At 39.8% G+C, this 23,315-nt stretch overlaps 1 long non-coding RNA gene across 1 annotated transcript in view; it reads left to right on the top strand.

Moving 5' to 3' along the window:
* Nucleotides 1–8,093: 8,093 nt before the first annotated feature.
* Nucleotides 8,094–23,315, top strand: part of LOC107518054 — a 467,892-nt gene continuing 452,670 nt past the window's right edge. Inside the window, exon 1 of the long non-coding RNA XR_004955769.1 lies at nt 8,094–8,183. This is a non-coding gene — a long non-coding RNA (uncharacterized LOC107518054). The remainder of the gene's footprint in view (nt 8,184–23,315) is intronic.

Consider the following 23,315-nt stretch of genomic DNA (forward strand, 5'->3'; position numbering starts at 1 on the left):
TATATAGAAAACAACAACAACAACAACAAGAAAAACATCTTTGATAGCTTAGAAGTCTATGTTAGTTTACTATTTCTTGGTAATAAATTGCCACAAACTAAGAAGCTTCAAACAACTCACATCCATTATTACACAGGTCAGGAATGGTGCAGATGGTGCAGCCGAGTCTTCTGCTCAGTATCTCACAGGAATACTGCCAAAATACTGGCCAGGCCTGCATTCTCATCTGGGGGCTTGCCTGGGGAAGAATTCATTTCCAGGGTCCTTCAGGTTGTTGGCAGAATTCATTTCCTTGTGGCTGCATTTTGCTAGCTGTCAGCTGTAGGCTGCCTAAACTTCCTTGCTGTCTTCTCCACATACGGCTGGTTACTTTCATCATCCTCACAGTCTGTCTTTTGGGGGATTTCATCTGAATAAGTCAACCCCTTTCTCCCTCAATCTAAATAATCTCCATTTTAATTAGTCAAAACCATCTGATTGAGATCCTCAATTACTTTGGCCAAATTTCTCCATACTCACCATATTGTTTCAGTTCGAAGTCAGTCACTGATTCTACCCACTCTCAAGAGTGAGAGAGATTGTACAAGGTGTTAATGGGCAGGGAGCAGGATTTACTGGGGACACCCTAGACCCTCTCCATCAGAGAGTTTATCTTACAATGTAGTTCTCATCTTAATGTTTTATTAGAAAGTTACCCTTTTAGTGTGAGAGAAAGGGACAGTTGCAGATGCAAACTAAAACCACACAGAAATAGCACTTCACATCTATTAGGATGGCCATGATTTAAAAACAAAACAAAACAAAACAAAAATAACCCATGTTGACAAGGATGTGGAGAAATTGGAACCCTCATCCATTGCCAATGAGAATATAAAATGGTGCGGCCATTATGGAGAATAGTTTAGCAGTTCTCCAATAAATTAAACGTAGAAATGCCATACGACCTAACAGTTACACTCCAGTTACATATCTAAAATAATTGAAAACAGATTATACAAACAAACACTTGGACACTAATGTTTATACCAGCATTCTTCACATTTGCTAAAAGATAGAAACAACTCAAATGTCCATCAATGGATGAATGGGTAAATAAAATGTGATGTGTGTATACAGTGGAATATTTTTCAGTTATATAAAGGAATGAAGTACTGATACATGCTACAATGTGGATGAACCTTGAAAACACTATGCTAAGTGAAAGAAGCCAGCCATGGAGGCCATATATTGTAAGATACCATTTATATGGAATATCCAGAATAGGCAAGTCCATAGAGACAGAAAGCAGATTCGTAGTTGCCAAGGACTAGGGGTAGGGGGAAAAAATTGGGAGTAACTACTTAATGGGCCAGAGGTTTCCCTCTGAGATGATGACAAAATCCTGGGACTAGATAATAGTTATGGTTGTGCCGCATTGCAAATGTGCTCAATGCCACTGAATCGTACACCGTAAAGTGGTGAGAATGGTACCATTGTATATGTGTATTTTACTACAATTAAAAATAAATAAATAATGAGTTTTTTGGTTTTGTTTTTGTTTGGCATCTAGATATTATTGAAGTCCTTGTAAGGATGGGGAGAAGGTATAGAATGAGCGGAGGAGGGGCTGTGGTCGAGATTTAAGAAATTCTAACACTTTAAAGGACGGGTAGATGAGAGAGCTTCAGTACTGAAGGCTGAAAAGGAGCAGCAGAAGAAGTAGGAGAGGAAAAGGTTAGTGAAATGCTGCTGAAGGTGATGGGGAGCTGTTGAAGGTTTTGAAACAGAGTGATGGAATCAAAGTCTTTCCTCTGGAAAATTCATTTGGCAATTGTGTGCAAAGAAGATTGGGGGAGACCTGGAGTGAAGGGAGGCAGTTAAGAACTATTCCCATGGAAAAGATAGGTTGGGTTTGAGCAATGTCATGGGGCCAGCGGGGGAATTTGATAACATACTAGGTTTGGCTGAGTTCTTACAGCTTAGCAGTGTGGACGTTAGAAGTTTATTAACAGGCAGATAAGAATTCAATATTTCTCAGGCCAGCGTGTGGGCTATTTTAAGCTGAGCTATTTTTTTAGGCTTCTACCATCTTTTAGCTATAGTATGATTTGATGGAGAATTTTTCATATATATGAAATTTTTAATTTCAGGAGTCTTAGCTAAATTTAGGGATTACTTGATGCTCTATTAGTCAGTGTATTAAGTAATATATATAGACTTCTCTCTGTGCCCTTTTAGATTTTTTTTTTTTAATGCAGAAAAATAATAATGTACTGATAGGGCTAGAAGGCCCCTTAGATATCGTTAATCTGAATTTGGTTTTTCTGCAGCTGATGGGAGGCCCATGGAGGGTCTCTGTCTGTGGATTAGTGGTGTCACCTCCTTGGGGGCTTTATTTTCTTCTCTAGTTTTCCTCCTTCCTCTGTGAGTTGTTCCGACAACTCATCAGTGTTGTCATATGGCAGGGGTGTCAGAATGCAATGCTTATTTTATTTACTAACAAAGCACATTTTAAGCACCTACTGGATACTAGTTGTTGTTTTAGGTCCTGGATATAAAGAAGAAAAGAGATGAATCATAACACCAAAGTTTGCTTCTTTGAGAGTAATAATTAGTTTCCAGTACTCTTTTTTTTTTTTTTTTTGATATCGCTTAGGGTGATAGTTTTTTTGGCTGCTATCTAAAACAAGTAAGTAACACATTATTTTATGAATTGAAGACTCAGAGAGAAGAGTTCAGAATAAATCCCCATGGACATGGGATATGGATTTTAAGATTCAGTCAATGTCATAACTACATGTGCTCAACATAATTCTCTTTAACATTTTGAAGTTAATGTTTATAGTATGTACAGTGTAGTGTAACTTGGTGTGAAGTTAAGTCACTGGTTCTATCTCTGGATTCTGTTCTCAAAGCTATCGATACTATCCTCGAAGCAGTGAGTTCCCTTTGCTTTTGTTCTGAACTTTGAATTTTCAGTTTGTCATGGTATTTTTCAATCTGATGTTTGATTTGCTGTCTGTCCATTGTCTGCCATGCAAGCACACTTTTACCTTCAATATAATTTTGGAACGATGGATGCTTTCATCTCATGGTTCTCAACAATATCGTTAGCTTCCTCAGATCCCATCCTATTCACAGATTAAGCTCTTTTTTATTCAATCAATTTATTCATTCAGTTTATCCTTTGACTAAAGTCCATAGTCTTTTATCTGAAACCCTTGGGGCTTCAGAACTTATAATTTTTTGATTTAATAAAGATAAGAGTTTATACTCTCTACATTGTCCGATACTTCTGGCAGGGTCTGTAGTGGTAAATGGTAATCACACACATTAGTTGTTCCTTAGCAAAATATAAGAATATTCGCATTAAGTGGGCTAATTAAGGACTATGAGTAACCTTATGTGCATGCAGGTCATATCTGTTTTGTCACCAAATGATCTACGAAGGGACTTTTGGTTTTCAGAAGTTTATGGATTTTGGAATCTCAGATAAGGGAATGTTTGCTTGTCTATGAACAAGGTGAATAAGATGCAGCGTCTGTCCTCAAAGGACAAAGACGCTTCATGTTTTCTCTATTAGGCCTTTTTCTGTTTGTTGTAAGCCAGCGCAAATGCATTTAGATTAAAAAAAAAAAAAAGGTGGCAGTGACTTATTGATTCAGTCATTGAAAAGTCTAGCAGATTTTGGACACTGCTTTATGCAAGGTTCAAACAATGCCATTTGGCTGGGTTTTGCTTAATCTTTCACATGCTTTTTGTTCCAAAGCTTTCAGTCTCTCTGCCTAGTGGCCTTCATATGCTCCAGGTTAATAAAACAAATTTTAAAATCCATATATAGACATTGTTTACCACCCACCCTTGTCCATGGCCATGAATAGCACAAATTTTTTAAATTTCCAAACATGAGATAAATGTCAGAGCATTCTTTAAATTGACTTTATGAAGCCTTTCTGAGAAGAGCTTTCTGATATTCACACCAATGTTTCCATAGTAACTAATGTGTTCAGAAGAGGAAGAGCAGGAGGAGATGAAAAACAAAGGAGACAATCCAAATAAAAGATGCATAAGGAAAGGGAGAGTAGAAGGTTCTATAAACTTTAAACCATGGCTTCTTGCAGGAGACAAGCGTTCTTGTTCACATGGGCGACTTCCTCGGCTGGCTGACTGATTCAGGGGTCCTTACTGAAAAAACTCCCAAAGCTTGCCTAGTTGGCACCTGATTACACTCGGACAATGACTCATTAATGCCAATTTAGACAATTTCTTCTCTCTTTTATTTTAATCTTAATTTTTTCCTCTGGTTGGAGGTCTCTTGGTTACCATAGTAGCAGTGAAGTAATTTGTGCCTGTCACTGAACTGTCAAAAAAAAAAAAAAAATACAGTATCAAGTCAATTTAAAGAATAGTTTGAAAGAGGGTAGGAGAGACGTGGGTGTTAGCGATCATCACAGTTTGCAAACATTTAAGTGATGAATACCAGAACATTACTAAAATATAGGTTCTGTTTTCAAATCTTATTAAATGGTGTCCAATCTGTTGCATTTTAAAGTAGATAATGATTAATTATTCTCTAGTGATGTTGAGAGCACAGTATCTTTTTCTCACTAAGCTTCAACTTATTTTAATAAAAATACGCTTAATCCTCAAGTTGTTTGTAGGCTAGATCAGGTAAATGGTCTAGAGAGATGAATAATTTTTTTTTAAATCATTTAGGGAGGGGAAAATATACTCACAGGCAGCTTATTCAGGGAAATAGGTACCTGTGGTAATAAAGTAATGGCTCCTCAAAATCTCCACATTCTAATCCCCCAAACCTGTGGCTCTGTTCTCTTACATGGTAAAAGAGACTTTGCAGATGGATTAAGTTGAGGATCTTGAGACAGGAAGAGTGTCCCAAATTATCCAGGTGGGCCCATTGTAATTACAAGCATCCTCATAAGAGGGAGGCAGGAGTATAAAAGTCAGAGAAAGAGATGCGATGATGGAAGGAGAGGTCAAAGTCCCCAAGCCAAGCAATGCAGGCAACTGGAAAAGGCGAAGAAGCCGATTCTTCCCCAGAGCTTGGAGAAGGAATGCAACCCTCCTGAAACCTTGATTTTAGCCCAGTGAAACTGATTTCAGACATCTGACCTCTAGAACTGTAAGAGAATAAATGTGTGTTGTTTGAAGCCACTAAATTTGTGGTCATTTGTTACAGCAGCTGTAGGAGAATAATACAGCACCATTCATAGTTTCTGGTGCCTTTAAGGCAGTTCATTTAACACAGTCTCATTTGATACTTACTCTTACTTGGTAGAAGTAAATGGAGCCTCCCAATTGTTGGCTGAGTGTTCTGGATGTCACTAACTAAGGTCTCTCTCTCTCTCTCTCTCTCTCTCTCTCTCTCTCTCTCTCTCTGATACTTCTGGGAACTTATAGCCAGCCACCATGTGGGCTATGGTCATGGAAAGGCCAGCTGCTGAAGTGACAGACCTTTGAAGCCTGGGCTCAAACATCTGGGAAGGCCAAGTGCTTGAAGGTCCTGAGTGAAAGTCCTCCTTGAGAAAGAGGACTCTTATGCTCACAGCCTCTCTCTCCATGAAAGTTCACCTGTTTGTTGGGTAAATTGCCTTGTCTTTCATCTAGATTGTGTATGTCTTAAGGTCAGACGTCATGCTTTATGGATGCCTATAAATCCTACAGTTCCCAGCACCCTTCTGGGCACACCGTAGACACTATGAGAAATAGCAACTCCTTCTCTCAGCTACTTCCTAGGTAGGTTTTATATTTTTTCAATTATCTTACTCTTACCATACAGGTGCTGTGTTAAGCACTCTCATTCAATGTTTACAACAACCCCGAGGGAAGTCTTATTATTTTCATTTTATAGTTGCAGAAATAAAGATTCAGTAACTAGGCTGAGAATGACAAGGTAAGAAAGTGGCAGAGCTGGACGCTGAACCCAGGTAAGTCTTCCTGATCCCTCCACTTCTAACTGATGCCTTGTTGCCAGGCCACAGGCACCATGGGATGGCTGTCAGTGCCCTTCTTCCCTATAGCCCTGGCATTCAGTAAACACCCTGTACCCTCTGATCTCCAGCACTGGCTCTCATTCCTATTCGTACAGGAGGCAGAGGATGGGACTGTGGAGGTTGGAGAGGGTGAGGGTTTGAGCTCAGAGAAAGGAAAGGGGTCTTTGGTATCCCAGAGGTCCCCTTGGTCTTATAGACATTATTTAATTTAGGTAGGAGTCTGATGTCTTTAAAGGCTATATTCCTATAGCCTTATATTCTCCTTGTTTATTTTTCTCTATTTTCTTCTAGGGTAGGCAGAATTCTAAGATGAGTCACAAGCTTCTCATCCCCTTGTATATGTGTTCTGTTGCAATGGACCGAATGTTTGTGTCCCGCCAAAATTCACATGTCTAAGTCTTGATCCTTGTGATGGTATTAGGAGGTGAAGCCTTTGGGAGGTAATATAGGTCATGAGAGTGGAGCCCCAATGATGGGATTGGTGTATTTTATAAAAAGAGACAGGGGAGAGATGTACCCTCTCTCTGTCATGTGAGGGTAGAACAAAAAAGCATCTATCTGCAAACTAAAAAGTGGGCTTTCACTAGGAACTGAGTCAATCAGCACCTTGATCATGGACTTCCCAGCTTCTGACTCTGTGAAAAATAAATGTTTAAGCCTCCCAATCTATGGCATTTATTACAGCAGCCTGAACTAAAACACCTGTAAAATCCCCTCCCCTGTGAATAGAATGGGATCTCATTTCCATTATGAGGTTCCTATTCAGTGGACTTTGAATTAATCAAAAACGAGATTATCTGAGTGGGTCCGATCTCATCAGGTGAGTTTTAACAGAGAGAAGGGACATATGAGAGGGTCTGTGAAAGTAGCCTCTAGGAACGGACTGTGGGTCTTGGTTAATAGCTAGCAAGACATTGGGGACCTCAGTTCTACAACTACAAGGAAATCAATTCTGCCAACAACCTGAGGGAGCTGGAAGGTGGGTATTTCTCATGAGGAGTTTCTCAGCGAGGATGCAGCCAGCTAACATCCTTAGCTCAGCCGCGTGAGACCCTGAGAAGAGAATCGATTACCCGAATGCCCGATTCACAGAAAATGTGAGATAATAAATGTTTTAAGCTGCTAAATTTGTAATAATATGTTACATAACAATGGAAGACTACTACATCTTCCTGAAATTCATTTAAAAGATAAAAATTAGTCTCAGTGGGCCTAAGCCAAAAAGGAAACAGACTCTGCTCCTGATCAGATGGAGTTAATATCTTAAAACACCTAAAACAACCCAACCAACTCACCCACCCACCAACCAAACAAACATTGAGAAGAGCATTTCCATTTGTCTAGGATTTGTTTTTACAAAGATGTGACTCCCTTCAGTGATGTAAGTTATCTCTGTTCCTTTGAGAAGGAACTCTGAAAGAAAGCTTTTTTGGGGCCCCTGAAACCACTGAAACCTAAATACACTTACAAAAAGGGTAGGGGACAGCTAACACCTAAAGTGCCATTAGATGTTTTTAATGAGGAGGTTCTGGGCAGGAGGGAGGTCCCTGAGCAGGCCACCTCTTTTAGTGGAAGAGGTTCCATTTTTTTTCTTGGGAAAGTGGTCAGTCCTTTAAAGATGCAAGGCCCTTCCCAGAAGTCTCAGCAGTATTTGCCTCATGAGTGGCAGGGTTTGCCTCTTGCATTACTTCCACCTTCCTCCAGGAGTTCAGTCTCTTCATTTATTCCTCAAACTCTCATGGAGCTGTTAATATGGGAAAGGCTGTGCTCTGCCCCGGATAAATGAATAAATGAATGAATAGACAGTCATAACTGACTTAGATATCAGTGTTATCATCATTTTCTAAGATGAGGAGCCTGAGGTTCAGAGAACTTAAGAAACTCGTCCCTTACTGCCGAAGCCCGTTTCCGTTGTCCATTAGTCCACACTGGCTCCACGTGGGCGCCGGCGCTGGACCAGGCCGGCGGCCTACGGGACCTGGGGCTGCGAGCCTCACCGCGGGCGCCCTCTGTCGGCGCTGCGGCGGCGCAGCGGCCCCGCGAGCGGACGCGCCGGTGCGCGGCCCGGGGAAGGCGGGAAGCCCGGCGTCGGCTCCCGGCGTCGGCCTCTGACTGCATGCCTGTCCTGACGTGTTTGCTCCACATTTGGGGGTGCTGAGCCGTTCCCTCAGTGGCACCTGGATATCACCTGTGAGTTTCAGGGGCGTAGTCCTGGGCCTCTTTAAGGAATCGGCGTTGGGGGCGGGGGAGCACTCTAAGGAGAAGGGGCGCAGCCAAGGGGAGGGAACTTTAAGAATTAAGAATTGCCCGGGTGGCTGAAACCAGAGGCAGCGGGAAGCTGGCAAAGGCCAGATTCTAGGAACTCTGGGTCCTTGACTTCCCTCTGGGGGGAAGGCGGGAAATGGGTTGGGAAGTGAGGTTGCCCTTAGACCTACGGCCAGAACCCGCGATGCATGTAACTGGAAGCGGGAAGATCATCTGTTCCTTTTTTCTGGACCTTCGGTTGCAGGCCCGCCTGGCAACCCAGGCCACGCACTGAGCGCACACCAGGGAACTGTTTGCTTAAAGAAGCGCATCCCACTGATATTTGGGTGTATTCTCCTACACCTGACTGATAGTAATTATACTCTCTCCTCTTGCTCCAGCCTCAGTCAATTTTTTTTAGTTTCTTCTCCACTTTATTAAAAAAAAATTTTTTTTAAAGGCACAACATTCACCCATATGCAAAGCAAATTTACAATCAAGATGTCTTCATTCTCTCTTTAAAAGTGGTGGTTTTGTTCTTGCTTCACATCAAGTAAGGTCTACTTTTGAGGACGTTTTGTTCTTGATCCCCTCTCCGCATAATTATTTATATATTTTTGTCCATTGAAATTCCAAATACAAAAACAACTTTATTAATTTCTATTTCTAAAACAAGATATACTTCTCTTTTACTTCTCCCACTGGAATAATATATTCCCTAGATGGAAAAATTTAGCTGCATGTATTAAAAATGATATGTTCAAAATCAGATTAAAGAAAAATAAAGGACAAGTGGTGAATTCCTTCTGAGAAGATAGGACAAATGCATTTGCTAGTCTAGGTGATTTGGTTTCCTCCGGAAGTATTGGAAAATATGGTATAAAGAAGGTAAGCCATCAGCTTTCAAGCAGTTTACCAAAAGAGCTTTTGAGGATACTTGATTTGGAACTGCCATTCTCTCTTTTCATAGTATTCAGCAGGTCCCTAATTATTGTATTCCAGATATCAATCCCTTCTACAAAAACTGTTTTGCACCCATTCGAACCCTTCTAAATTGAAATTCTAAATTAGTATTCATTGAAAACTGGTTGACACAAAGAAAGGAACATGAATGAAACCTTCTAAGCCTTCTTTGCGTTTCCAAGTGCATGTTCAAATCTTAGGGAAAGTCATTGTTATGCGTTTAGTGAAAATTTATTCAATTCCCAAGTGCCACCTCCAGAGGGCACAGCTGTCTCAAAAAAAGTTTCTTTTTTGACTGTGGCTTTGGTTTTGCCAAATTAGGGACTCCAGTCTAACTGTGATTCTTGGGATCCAAACTTGAAATTTTTTTACTTAATATATTTTTAATGTTCATTTACATGTATTCTATTATTTTCCACTATTATTTAACATTTTAATATTTTAAGTTTTTCTAAAATGAAGAATTAATCTAATGTCATTAATTTTCCCCTGACTTAAAAATCTCTCTGATTCTCTCTAGTTTTAAGTAATAACTCCAGACAGATTGAAGCTAAACTCTTTCATTTTTTAAAATATATCAAAGTTTATGTTTCAGCCTATCTTTGTATTCCCAAGAGATTGCACTCAATGTCCCAGGTCTCCTAAAAAAAAAAAAAAAAGTGCGAAATGTGCTGTATCTTCCATGTAATATTATTTTGGCTTTAGTGCCCAACGTATTCTTGTAGAGTCTGCTTCTATGTTCCGAGTCAATGCTTTGGAAGCTTTTAACTTTCTAAAGCTACACAAAACATCTGGGAGATTTATTTTTGTGACATCAAAATATATAGTGACTTTTTATTTAAAAAATGCTTTTATTCATCTGCACAGGAAGGGCGATTGACATGAATTTGCTCAGAAAAGAATGGGGTTATTTTCTTCTAGAATGTACATTAAACGATTCATTCTCTTCTTCCTTTGTCTCAGACATCTCTGCTGTGTTTAGTGTGAAATTGAATACTGTAAGGCTGAAATCTAAGAAGGGGGAGAACTGAGGATTCATGCAAACGATTTACATATATTTTTCTTCCTTGTGTTTCTTTCAAGCTTTCACTTGCTACTCACTTTGGGCTATTTTTCTTTTCCTTTTTTTTTCCAGTTAACATTACATACAAAGAAGCTGGCAACAGGGTGCGAAAGGAACTGTTTCTAAGTATTTAAAATTGCTTAACATCTATTTATATGAAAATGCTTTTTAGGTTTTGGAAGCTTATTTCCATGTTGGCATGTTAAATTTGGAAACTAATACTAGATAGGTGTTGAAAGTCTTAACTTTCATGTTTGCTCTGCATAAAATAGGGAAGAGCTAGAGCAGCCACCACAACAGAGAGTGTTCTGTAAGAAGCCATGAGTAGTAAGCGGTGTCAGCTAAACATGTGGAAGAATCCAGAGAGGCCTCGATGAAATAACCCTGAAGTCAGGTTGAGCCATAGATGAGCCATTCAGGGCTAATGTGAATGATGCAGAAGTATAATTAGCAAATCCACAAATTATCCCTCTTTTCTTTCAATTCAAACACTAAATGTTAGTTTAACGATTTATTCCTTGGCCTTTTGTATTTGTCTTGTCTCCCCAGTGACAAGGTGGAAGATCTTTCACGGCAGAGACCCATGTCTGCTATATTTTTTTCTATCATCGTAATGCGCCCAATGTTAGACCAGAATGTCCACCCACAAATAGTTGTCAATTAATTATTGGCCTCGGTCAGTGTCGACCAGGTTCCACTTGCAGTTAGAGAATGCCAGACTCTTGAAAGTTTAAAGCATTCGTGACATCTTAGCTGCTTTTCTCCTCTGTGTCTCCATGATGCTCATGGCATTCTCAAGATTTTCTTAGGTGAATGGATATGCTACTGTAATCTAATAGGTGGGTGCAAGAAATTTATCTCAAGGATCTGGAACTTTTGGTGCTGTCATTCTTCTGAATTAGATAATATGTGAATCTGAGGATAGCGTTGCAGAAAGGGTGCGAATGAAGTGAAGTTACATAGAACATTCAAGATGGAAGGGTCAAGAAACCAAATGTTTCATCAGAACAGAGATGACTAAAATGAAAATACGTTTTTTCCTTCACTGCCTCCCATTCATATAGCGTGACTTCACTTATTTACCTGTAATGTTAACTGTTCCACATGAGATTCTGTACCATCAAAGTTGAGGAACACATAGAGCTTTGAAAAGTGGGCATCCTCTGTCCATGCATATGCTCAAGCAGAAGCAATCAGTCATGTGCTTGTGGGACCTCTGACCTTGGAGGAAGGTTTTATTAGGTGACCTCTGAAGTCACCTGCCAGTGGAAATGCTACGTTATCCTGCACTGAGCTCTCATCACATTCATTTTATTAGAATCAAAGGCAGTTTTATAAATGTGAGATGACGACCAACAAGTTTAAAGTGTGGCATCATTAGATTAAGGGTGTGTCGTCCCCAAGTAGAGTCCTATTTCAAGGCCTCTATTAGCCTAGGGACATGTGTTAATTACCCGAGTAGTTCAGATTTTCTGTCTCTGACAGTTGAGTCTAGTTTGAAATGTTTATAATTCTAATCCTATTAGAAATGCACTCAAGGAGCTAATGTTATTTGCAGGAATTTAGAAGTAAATCCCTTAGTAAAATAAATGGACCTTTGGTAAAGTGAATTATAACCTAATTTTGAAAGTAAGGATGTTGTTCTATTGGCTTTGCTTAAAGTTTGGTAGGACTTTCCAGAAAATTCTGATGTAGATGCAGGGCTCGTCTGTTTTCACTGTATGACTTACTTGAGGGTCTAGATTAAAGTTTTTCTTCTCTCAGTCTCCAAAGTCATCGCAGTCTCCAAAGACAAGTCATTTATTTCATTTATTTTTTAAAAAGGTCAGTAATCTAAGTAATTCCTTTTTTCCTGTTTGTTGTCAAAACCACCCCTGGTTACCTGTCCATCTATGTAGATGAGTGAATCCCTAGTCCGGGGTGGTGTTGCGGGTGGACTGGAATGCATGACCGATGTTCAATAAAATGTTCGGCAGTAGTACTGTCCCCTTCACTTGGTTAAGTTAGGTCGTTTTTAGTTCATCGTTGTCCTGGGCTGACTTCATACACTCAAAGCCTAAAAGCCAGGGTGGTGCTGTGGTGTTCAGCGTAAGTGGCCTCCTGGTAACACTCACTCTGAACAGAAAAGCCACACCTTTGGCAGGCAGAAAAGACAGAGGGTACTCTCTCTGCAAGTCACATTATGCCTCTTCAAAGTCCACTGGGTTCCTTTGCTGTGATGTGGACGGGTTCCTACAATTTACCTTCAGTCTCAAAGTGGTATGAGGCTGGACACACATTCTGGAGTTCGTTAATTCCTGAGGTGACACTTTTAAGTCTCAATGTTTGATGTTCCACAGCCCCAGAAAGGGTGATTTTTGACTCTTTGATCCTGTAAGAAAAATCCAATTGTTTTCTATCTTGCAGTTCATGCCGATGGCTTTTGTTCCTTCATCGTTATAGCCAGAGCTGTGGTGGGCGGAGGGTTTAGGATATGTAATAATATAAATACCACGCTGGTGGAATTACAAATATAGCAGAGTGATAATCGTAAGACGCGAGAGCAAAAATTGGTTACGGTTATCAAGCTGGAGGACTGTTGTTTTGCATGGTCCGGAGCTTTTTAAAAATGTCATGTCTGTAGCATTCTTTACTTTGAAAATCATCCACTATTCATGAAGAAGAGAAAACACAGGCTAAGGAAAAACTGCTCTGGACACGTTTCATTTAGTTAGGTTCCCCCTCCCCGCCCCCTTTCTTGGTTCTCTCGGTAGTTTTGACCTCTTCAGTTCTCTAATAATGTTACTTGGAGAGTTAAAGACAACCTGAAAAAGCAAAACAATAGCATCGAAGATGGGCAGTGGCAATAATAATGAACTGGATTCTCTAGACTGTTCACGGAATGGCAGCGAAGACAAAGAACTTTTTTTCTTCTTTATAAAAGCTGCCCATTACCTTTTCTTCCCTTTCAGACCCTTTTCTTCCTGTTCTTGGCTTCCATGTAGGTTTCAGCATCTTATCACGAATGTCTAATTTAACTTCTCCTTGTTATTAATAAATAAGATGGTGTTACTGTTACTAATGTCCTGTTTGGGAAGTAGAGGCTTCAGAGTGGCACTTTGGAAGGTTTTAGAGTAATTGCCGTTTTAAGGCTTTTTCTTTTATTTTTCACCCATTGAATCCGAGTTTTCCCTTAGCCAAAGTAGTTAGCCTATTCTTCATTGCTGTTTTCTTTTTCTTTTTTTTTTAAAGGTACTTGAAAGTTGTTCTACAAATATAGCTTAGAAAAAAAATCATGTTTCTCAGTGAAAAACAACCCTGAAATGAAAGCGAACTTAAATCATTCCAGAACAGACTTGCAAAGTGAGGCTGACGTCCCGGAAGGGGAAGAGAGAAACGCTAATGCTCCCAAGTAATCAGTTTGGGCCATTTCAGTGCTAAATGACAGGATCAAGAAGAAAAATTTTGAAATTGATTTTTAAGACTGTCTGAAAAAGGAGACTGAAATGAATATTAAGTGATTTCTTTGGGGCTGTCAGAAATAATAATGGACGAAGAGACAAGCCCGGTCTTGCTGCTAATGGTAGGGTCAGGGAATTTAGAGTCAGTGCAGATTGGAGATGAAGTTCTGCACCAATTTTTAAAAAATGTTAACGAACAGAAGGGAAGGGAGCAGCAAAGGAACCTAATATGAGTAGATCTGAGCCTGAAAGGGGGGAGGTAAATGTGTGGCATTATGCGTTGGGGGTTAGGAAAGAGGAGCCGTGATTGGTGTGCACCGTACTCTGTATATTGTGAGGATAAGACAGCGCTGCTTCTGGGAGAATGTGCCACACGCGGTGCTCTGGCAGTGGGGATGGGTTTGTCTGGGCGCTCCGTTCCCTCTCTTCCCTCCTCCCTCTGGTAGCCATACACATCTACCTATTAGTTGGCTGGTTAGCATGGGGCTCCAGGCTGGCTGTTGACCAGCCCATATGGCCTGAGGATTGAATTCATGTCTTTGGTTTCATTAGCACCAAGTTGGAACTAACAGAGTTAACTGACTAATTAATCCGGAGATGCATTGGTGGTTCTCTGGGATTTGTGATCGGTTTCCCTTACATTGGCCATGTCAATTACTACAAGTCTATAGATACCAGGAGTTGGAAAAGATCTGGCAGGATTTAAAAACAGACTCTTCTATATGATGCATTTAAATAAAAATGGAAAAGAACACCCACCTACCCAGGATTCTGCTTTTTCCTGGACATGCATGCTAACTCTCATGGGATTGTGAAGGAGCGATACAGTATCCTGATTACTTTTTCTACAATATGTTTGCAGACATTTCTTAATTTCTACTTTCCCGCCCCCTTGTTCTCTGAAAACAAGGGCTGGAAAACTTAACCTCTTCAACTTTCTTCTGGTGCGTGTTATGTGCCGAACTGTTGATGTCAGCTCCTCACAACCCTATGGATGAGGGATGTCCACAATGTCCTGTCCTCAGCAGCCCTGCTCCGCTCCTGGGGACGCGTGCCTTTGGCTTCCTGTATGGAGTCAATCCATCTCACATTTGGTCTTCCCCTTTTCCTGCTGCCGTCTATTTTTCAAAGCATTATTGTCTTTTCCGAAGAACCCTGCCTTCTCATGACCTGCCCAAAGTAGGACAGCTTCAGTTTTGTCATTTTTGCCCCCTGTGATGTTTCAGGCTTAATTTCCTCTAGGACTCTCTGCTTAGCAATGTGGAAATAGACGGCAGGCATTCATCCCCCTGCCTTTTGGGAATGGTATCCTCACTTTCTGGAGACTTATCCATCTTCCCTTTGTCTCATGGGATTATACCTCAAGGTACTTGGCCTTTCTGAAACCATGAAATGGACAGTTTTGTCATTCAATCTAAGGCAGTGGTTTCTCAGCTGAGGACAATTTTGCCTCCTGTGGGACATTTGGCAATGTCTGGATATATTTTTGGTTGTCACTGCTGGAGGGAATACTATTGGCAGGGAGTGTGTAGAGGCCAGAGACGCTACTAAATATCCTATAAGCTTTGTTGTAGGATCAGCCCCCTACAAGGAAAAATGATTTAGTCCAAAGTGTCGGTAATGCAGAGGTTGAGAAACCCTGGTATCAGGCAACCATGCTTTCCCTTCTGGTACTCTGAAACACCAGGGGTGTGACAAAAGCAACAAACCTTTCGCATAATTCGAACTCATTCATTCCAGTGTCAATGCCTCATCAAGACCAACGGGAATGACATGTCAAGTTGTTCCTGTTAGCTAGAACTCCTCAGACCTTCCTGGGTCCTCACTTTTATTCTGCGCTAGACCTCCAGCCTTTTTATCTGTTCTGAGAGCTCCACATATTCTTTTGGCTTAGTGTTTTCTGTTTGATTTAGGTGTAGTCATTTTCTGTTGCTTGCAATCAAAGAACTCTAAGCTGATGTGGGATAGCTGAGAGTTCGTTCACATGTATGTGTTTATGTTAAGGCACCACTAACAAATGGTGCCTTATAAATACTATCTATGGTTATAAAGTAGCTATCTGGCAATTGAGGGTCAAGTTAGAGCGAGCAGAAGCAATAGAACACAGAACCCCATGCCTTTGAGGTTTCTATCACTACAATGATAGGGAGAGTCAAAAGATCAACAGCTTGAGAACTCTGTCCCATGAAGGAAAATAAAGTCCACCAAGATGTTAGGGCCTCGGTGGCAGCAGATCAAATCCAAATGTCAAACAGTTGCATTAAAAAAAAAAAAGTAACCTATTATTTTTGAAACTATGCAGGCTTTTGACCTTTTGGGGCTGCTGTGCACAACGTGGAGGCCAGGGGCTGCTGATGAATACTTTCTTTTCTTTTTTTTTTTTTTAAAAAAAAATCAGTGTTCTCATTTCAAGCTTCATTTTGAAATAATGAAATCATAAATGGCAGTACCTTATTCATAGGCAAAGAAGTTTTCTTTTAAGATTTTAAAACTCAGGGCTGGCGCTAGAGTGATGCTCTACTCCATTAAACAGGAGAAACTTTTTTCAAATTAAGATGATCCAGGGAACAGAGTTTCTTAATTACCAAGGCCGGGCTAGGAGAGTGTGGGTGGTTGCCTCAGCCTGTTGAGCTGTTGGAGACCTTAGGGGCTGCCTCATAAAAAGACCTGTTTTGTTGGAAACTTCTCTTTCACTAAGTGCATGGGTTGGAATATGTTAAACTGTTCTTCAGTGAACAAAGTCATAAAAATATGTGAGCATACAAATAGAGGATTCGTGTTGGAGATCTCATGAGGTTCATTGTACTTCTCAGAGAAGGTTTCTTTTTTAAGATGCCAGCAAAATGCCATGGTATTTTATTTTTGTCTCCGGTAAATTGCTCTGGAAATTTAAACAAATTAAACATCCTGTTTTGTGTTTCTGAGACTCACTGGGGAAACTCAGTCTCTAGCCTGATGTTTCAGGTGGGAAGTAAGATATGTGTGTAATCGTATTTTTGATATAGTTACCTAAGTGCTGGGGTAGGGGGAGTGTGCATGGGCCATTCGATCACCTGGAATTGCAAGCAGTTGTGTTTATTATCTAAAGAAAAAACAGAAGAAGTTTTTGGAGGGCGCGCGCGTGCGTGTGTGTGTGTGTGTGTGTGTGTGTGTGTGTGTTGTGAGATGAGAAATCTTTTCTGTTGATTTTTATAGTTTAGGAATTGATTTCTGATCTAGTATATTAGTGATAATGGAAATCCATTGTGGTAGCCATTTTAAAACAAACGTAAAACAAATATTAATAAAAATAATAATGATCGTCTTTCAAACAGAAGGCAACAAGGAAGAAATCAGCAAGTAAAATTTAGAGCTTGCCTTTGGAATTTAACGGAATTCTATTTTTCTCGAGTTCCCCATCACTATAAAGCATTTTTTTCTTTATTTTCAATGTCGGTAAATGGAAATAGCTCTGAGATGCACACTGCTTCCCCCTCACACGTGTTGTATTTCTCTGGAATGGAAGGATTGCTTCCCTTTAATACCTTCCTGCTAAGAAGGATGAAACAATCTGGAAGCCTTGTGCCTCTGGGCCTGAGTGATAAAATTAGCCTGAGTAGCTAATTTTAGTGCTTCTCTTCTTCAACAGGGTCTCCTTAACAATAGGGACCTGTCTGGCTTGGTTACTTTTCATGAAAACATCTCAACCCCCCACCAGCTTGAACTCTCAGTTGAAATATTACATTTAAAGGCCAAACAGAACCCAAATGAATGGATGATTGCAGCACCTTTCAAATGTCACTTAAAAAAATCTATGAAGTGAAGGCTCAAGTCCTTTGGGAAGGAGAAGAAATGAACTGTCACCGTATCCTTCCTTTGCTTAGATATTGCCTCTCTCCGCCTCTCGCCGGCTCTCTCTGCTCTCTCTCCATTTCCTCCTCCCTCCTCCTCCCCCCCACATACCTGAACTATACGAAGTTCTGGTTTGGGTGTATGCCCCGGAGGCTGAACTATGCAAGAAGTGTCATCTGTGGAGGTATTTCCTTTCAGAATGTCATTGTTTAACTTCAGGGTCCTGTTATTCTTGTGTGAATGAAATGTCAGAAATGAATTTCACCGTGTAATTTCCCAGGCATTGACAGGCCTTTGCCATCTGTCATTGGATCGTGGTTTTACCTTTGGTTTCCTGCCATGTTTAGGGTTTTGACCCGTCCCTTTGAATAATTTTACCTCTCATTGTAGCCTCCGATGGAGGTCTCAGCTGCCAGGTGTGACTTTTGTAACTTTAAGGTATGGAGTGATTTCTTCCACAGGCTGTGCGTTTTATTCTTTTGGAAACCGCAAGTGTCATGAATCCTGTCACTTGAACAGTGTTGACTTACAATTAATCGTGTGCGCATTATCTATTTTTGCCCTCTGTCTTTGCTGATGAAGAGGGGCCACATTGTATAAAAGTCTCAGCTTCGCTTTGTGAAATGTAGGACTGAGTTCTGTTTGCTGAAAGAGAGAGTCTAGGCAGGGGAAGAATTGGGGGAGGAAGAGAAAATAATGAAATGGTTTTAATGAAGAGCCCAAGTTTAATTGGAAAGCAGGAAACCTGAAGTTTTTCATTTCCTACATAGTGAAGATCTTGGAAAATCCCACTGCTCTCTGAAGTCAGAAGACGAATGTTATAAAGTACAAGCAGACTGTTTTTGAACTGAGTGTTAGAGCTTTGCTGTCAGAATTGACAAGTTCCTGAATTCAATTTTCAAACTAAAACTTAGAAAACTGAGGAGACACTATGTCTCTTCAGCAGCGTATCAAAAGAAATGCAGTGGCAGGCTCCCACCGCTGTCTCGGGCTGGCCAGGTGGAGGGAGGCAGGTGCCCCCATCAAATCTCTCTGCTCTCTCGTTGATGATGCGTTTCTGAAATGGGCTGCCATAAGAAGGGCTCACGCAGTTCAAGCTTGATGAGATTGGATGACCACCACGGGCCTCCCAGCTCTTGTCTCCAAGAATGGGGAGAGTTTTATACCATTTTTAGAGAAGTTTCAAGCACCAGTGACCCTTGCCCAGGACTTACTGATCTTCATGGTTGGCAGAAAAAGGATTAAGAAGCATAGATATTAGCACACTAGCTGTTGCTTTATGAGAACAGAGTATACCTATGTAGAATTCCAGGCACAGCTGCCACCAGCCCTCTCATCTTTCTTTCTTTTGGGATAAAAATTAGCTAGTTATGGCTCTTGAGTTCTCAAGAGCTTCCTTATGCATGTAGACAATAACTGGTTGTCCTAAACAAAGATATGTTATAACTAACTACTATATTAATACGAGCAAATATTAAGTATTTACGATGTATAGTATACTGCCTTAGAGCCCACTTAAATTTCATTTCATTACCCCATGAAGGGGGTAATATCATCACCATTGTGCAGATGGGGAGAGTAAGGCTTAGAGAGTTTATTCAGAATATCCCAAGTACTAAGCAGAAAAGCTGAGATTTAGACCCAGCTGTGTCTGACTCCGAACCTTGTCCTCTTAACATTATACTGTAAAACCACCTCTGAAGTGATGACAATGATGAACTCAGTGGTAGAATTTCTTCCTACCGATTTTTTCAAAAGTAAATAAATATCATGACCTTTTGAATACTCTTCAGGTTATGTGATTCTATTAAGTCTTAAATTTTCACAGGCTCTTATTTCGTATCCATTTGGTCTTTGAAAATTCAGATTTATCAGTTGCTATATTTTGTTTTTATTCCTTAACTGTTATAAAACCTTATGAAATTGAAATCTTGTTATCTGGGACTCTCAATTAGCCAGATGTTTGTTTGTTTGTCTCCTGTATCCTAGTTTTAGAAGGAAGAAAACTACAGAAAAATAAGCTCATACCCGATTTTCTTTTAAAGGGTAGCTATGTCCTATGGTCCTACACCTATAATTAGTTAGGTGTTAAAATATGAGTACATCTCCTTATGCTTTTGAAATTCTTAATCATCAGCAAAGTCTGCTGAAAATGTTAAGGGGGTTATATTAGTAAGGCTAAGCTGATGGCTGTGACAGAGAGCCCCTGCATTTTTATAACTCATCTAATAAAAGCTGATTTCTTGTTCATCTCATGATGCATGGCAGTCGCTGATGGTGGTAAGGAGGGCTGGTTGCTCTGATCTATACCTTTCGGATACCTGAACTCTTTCTGTCTTGTGGCTCTGATATTCCTCTATAATCCCACAGTTTTCTACTGAATCTAAGGAATCCAACTGGCAAACAGAGGAAGGCAGCCAACCTGGAAGATTCTCTGGGAAGTTTTTAGAAGCCAGGATTGACAGTGAGACACAGTCCTGTCCACATTTCAATGGTGGAGCCTCAGTCACGTGACCCCACCTAACCGCAAGGAGGGGTGGGAAATGTAGTCCCACTTTGTGCCTAGGAAGAAAAAGAAACAGGGTTTGGTATCACTTAACACTGTCTCTATCACAGCACTGGCTTAAAAATCTCAAGGATTTCACGGCCCTTCTCATATTGTGAAACATCTAAGAAGCATTTAATTATTATGTAGGTTAGTGGTTTCTAAAACCTGGGTCACTAAAAAATATCTCTGGAACTTCACTTAGACCCACATAGAATCAGAATGAAGGCAGGTAGGGTGAATAGAAGCAGTAATCTACATTTTTTCAGAAGCTCTCCAGTGAATTGGGTATAGCCAGTCTGGAGCCAGTTTGGTGTTTGGGAACCACTGATCTAGATAAGGTAGAAATATGGATAAATTCATTTTAGGAAGATTTATGGCAAAAAGGACTAGGAGAAAAAAAGAGTGGTCTTCAGTTTCTTAGTAAAGTAAATGGACCCAAATCTCTATTTATACCAACCATTCTAATTAGTCTAGACCTCAAACTATGGTCAGTTTTGAAAATCCAAAGAATGCTTCATAGAAAAGAACTGCTCCATATCTCTGTGAGAAGGCCCATGTAGGAGGAGAGCCATCTGGATATTGTGGATACTGATGACCTATATTATATATAAAAAAAGTTTTCATGTCTCATGGCAATCATTTTCATCCTCTGAGCAAACACAGTTGTAGATTCCCAGTTACCTAAACTTCCCCAGAAGACAGGAAGGCAATTGCGGTAGTGAAATTGTTTTCTAAGGCAAACAGTCATTGGGTTTTAAATATCAAATTGTGTGTTTCCTTTTTGGTCTTTAAGTATACGGCATTGCCAGTTTGTTTGTTTTTTAACTCACACGAAATCCCATGCTTCATGTCAATTTTTAATAGTGTGTGGCTTCTGAAGGATAAAAGTAACCTCTTGTAACCAACAAAAGTTACAGTGGTGAAGTCGGTCCGATCAGTTTTGTGGAGCTGTTCCATGATTACTCCGCCAGGTGAGAACGGAAGTTGCAGGGTGATATTTAAGATTTCCTCGTTTGTGTTGCCATCGGGTTGGATTTATGAAAGACAGCGGAAATGTATCACCTTTCTCTGTTATTCCCAAACCATAATTTTCTAGTCCCTTGGTTTGCTTGTGAACATTTCTGATAAAACGGATAGCTCTCTGAACCTTCGTCAGATGGATTTGTTTAAGGTCTTAAATTATACATTGCTGGATCCAAGCAGAGGATGAGACACCTCAGGCTGCTGCACTTCTATACCGAGGGCAGCACTGTGAACCATTCTGCACAGAGCTTTAATCATATTTCCTTTACTATTATTCTACATTGCTTACCATAGAAGCCCCACCTTCCTCAGCCTTGCATTCAAGCACCTCTATAATCTGACTTATCCTTAAAGCTGCTGGGGAACTTTCCAGTAATTTAGCCTATAAGGTCCTTACTCCAAATCTCTACCCTAGCCAATTAGTTATCATCCTCTGGATCATCTTGAGTTTCCTGCCCCTTTATATCTGCACCTCGTATTTCCAAACCCCATCGCTTCCCAAGTGAAATTCAATCCATTCTTTAAGAATCAGTTTGAAATGTCACAGGCTGTGAAACCTTCTCTGTTCAGCTTAACTATGGCAATTGTTGCCTCACATACCATTTACGGTGACACATTTAGTTTGGGAATAGGCATGTTAGATATTCCACCAGAGTGTATAAGCTCCTGGAGATCAAAGATCCCACTTTATTCATCTGTTCCATATAGTGCTTTAACCATAGGGAGCATTTGGTAAATAACCTCCATAATAAATAGCCTTCAGTTGAGGATTATAATGTGTGTTGAAAACCCAACTTTAGATTATTAATTTAGAACATGGTTTCCTAAAGTGGAATAGTAATATAAGTTACTTTGGGAAAAAGTATCCAGTTACATACACATAGGTTGCTTTATTGCAGAGCTTTTAAGAACCTTTAATATGCTTATAGGTTGTAGTATGCTAATGTGACTACCTAAGAGAGAGTGTTGTAGGCATCCTATTTCATATTCTTTTGACAACTGAGCTATTTTTTGTGAAGCATATTGATGAACCATGGTTTTTAGTACCTCATTTTGGGAAATACTGACTTGAAGTAATAGTCTGCATTTTTATGATACGGAAGTGCTTTCACAATTAAAGTCAGCCTTGTTTTGTCTAAATATCATTGAATCTTCATAAGAAAACAAAAAATAGTGTTTTCTAATTTGGGGTGTTATGTATATGTGTGTTTGTAAAATGCCAAAATTTATCAAGTATGCTGTTTGCTTTAGTTAAGATATATATATATTTAATTAGGGAAATTCCTGGTCATCTAAATGAAACCAGTATTAATGAAGATATGCAGCTGAGAGTTATGCCCTTGTCAAACATCTCAGAGATATACAAAGGCCTTTGTCTTGATAGTAATTTTCCTGAAGGTCATTCACCATTCAGACTGTTTATGTAAATCTCCATTAATGCAAGCTTTATTTAATGATTTGCTGAAAAAAGTCAATGATTAAGGTTTGTTTGGTCATTATTGATTTATCCTTTCCACATCTTCTTTCCATGAACACAGATTAAAAACAAAGAATCAGATTATTGCGTGTTTAGATTTCTCTCCTTAAAATGAGGTCTATTATCATCAGCTATTGTTTGTCAGGGCTGTAATTGCATATACTGTACAGTGAGTGAGATTGAATTTCAGAGCAAAAGGAGTTAAAGGATCTTTCAGTTGAAGTTAAACCTATGATTTTTTATGAACTTTGGGGCACCTAATTAAGCAACTAGTAACAAGCAGGAGTTTCCAAATGTCAGTGTATAATTATGAAATAAACAAGAGCTATTTTTTTTCAATAAATGTCTATGCTGTGCTGTATTATTTCTCAGTGGGCCCCACACAAAGTCTTCTGGTGAAGAGCACAAAATTATGATAGATTTCTGCCACTGAGGGCAAGAAATCTTGTCTTCTGGAATGAGTACTAATTTTATCTATGAATGAAATCTGTGAATGAGCACTAATTTCATCTCCCAAACCATATATCATAAAGAAGTTCTATTTTATTCCTTTTTATATTTTTATTTTGCTCTCTTTAGCTTCCTTTACTGTTAAATTTCACCATTAACATTTTCCTCTTATTTTAGAATTCAAAATAATTTTTTTTAACTGAAAGCGAATTAAATTTGGTGAGAGCAGGGAGGAGAGGACTGTAAAACAAATCAAACATATTTATATTTAGTTGAGTATACA

Source organism: Rousettus aegyptiacus, unplaced genomic scaffold (assembly GCF_014176215.1).
Source record: "Rousettus aegyptiacus isolate mRouAeg1 unplaced genomic scaffold, mRouAeg1.p scaffold_m13_p_2, whole genome shotgun sequence".
Lineage (NCBI taxonomy): Eukaryota > Metazoa > Chordata > Mammalia > Chiroptera > Pteropodidae > Rousettus > Rousettus aegyptiacus.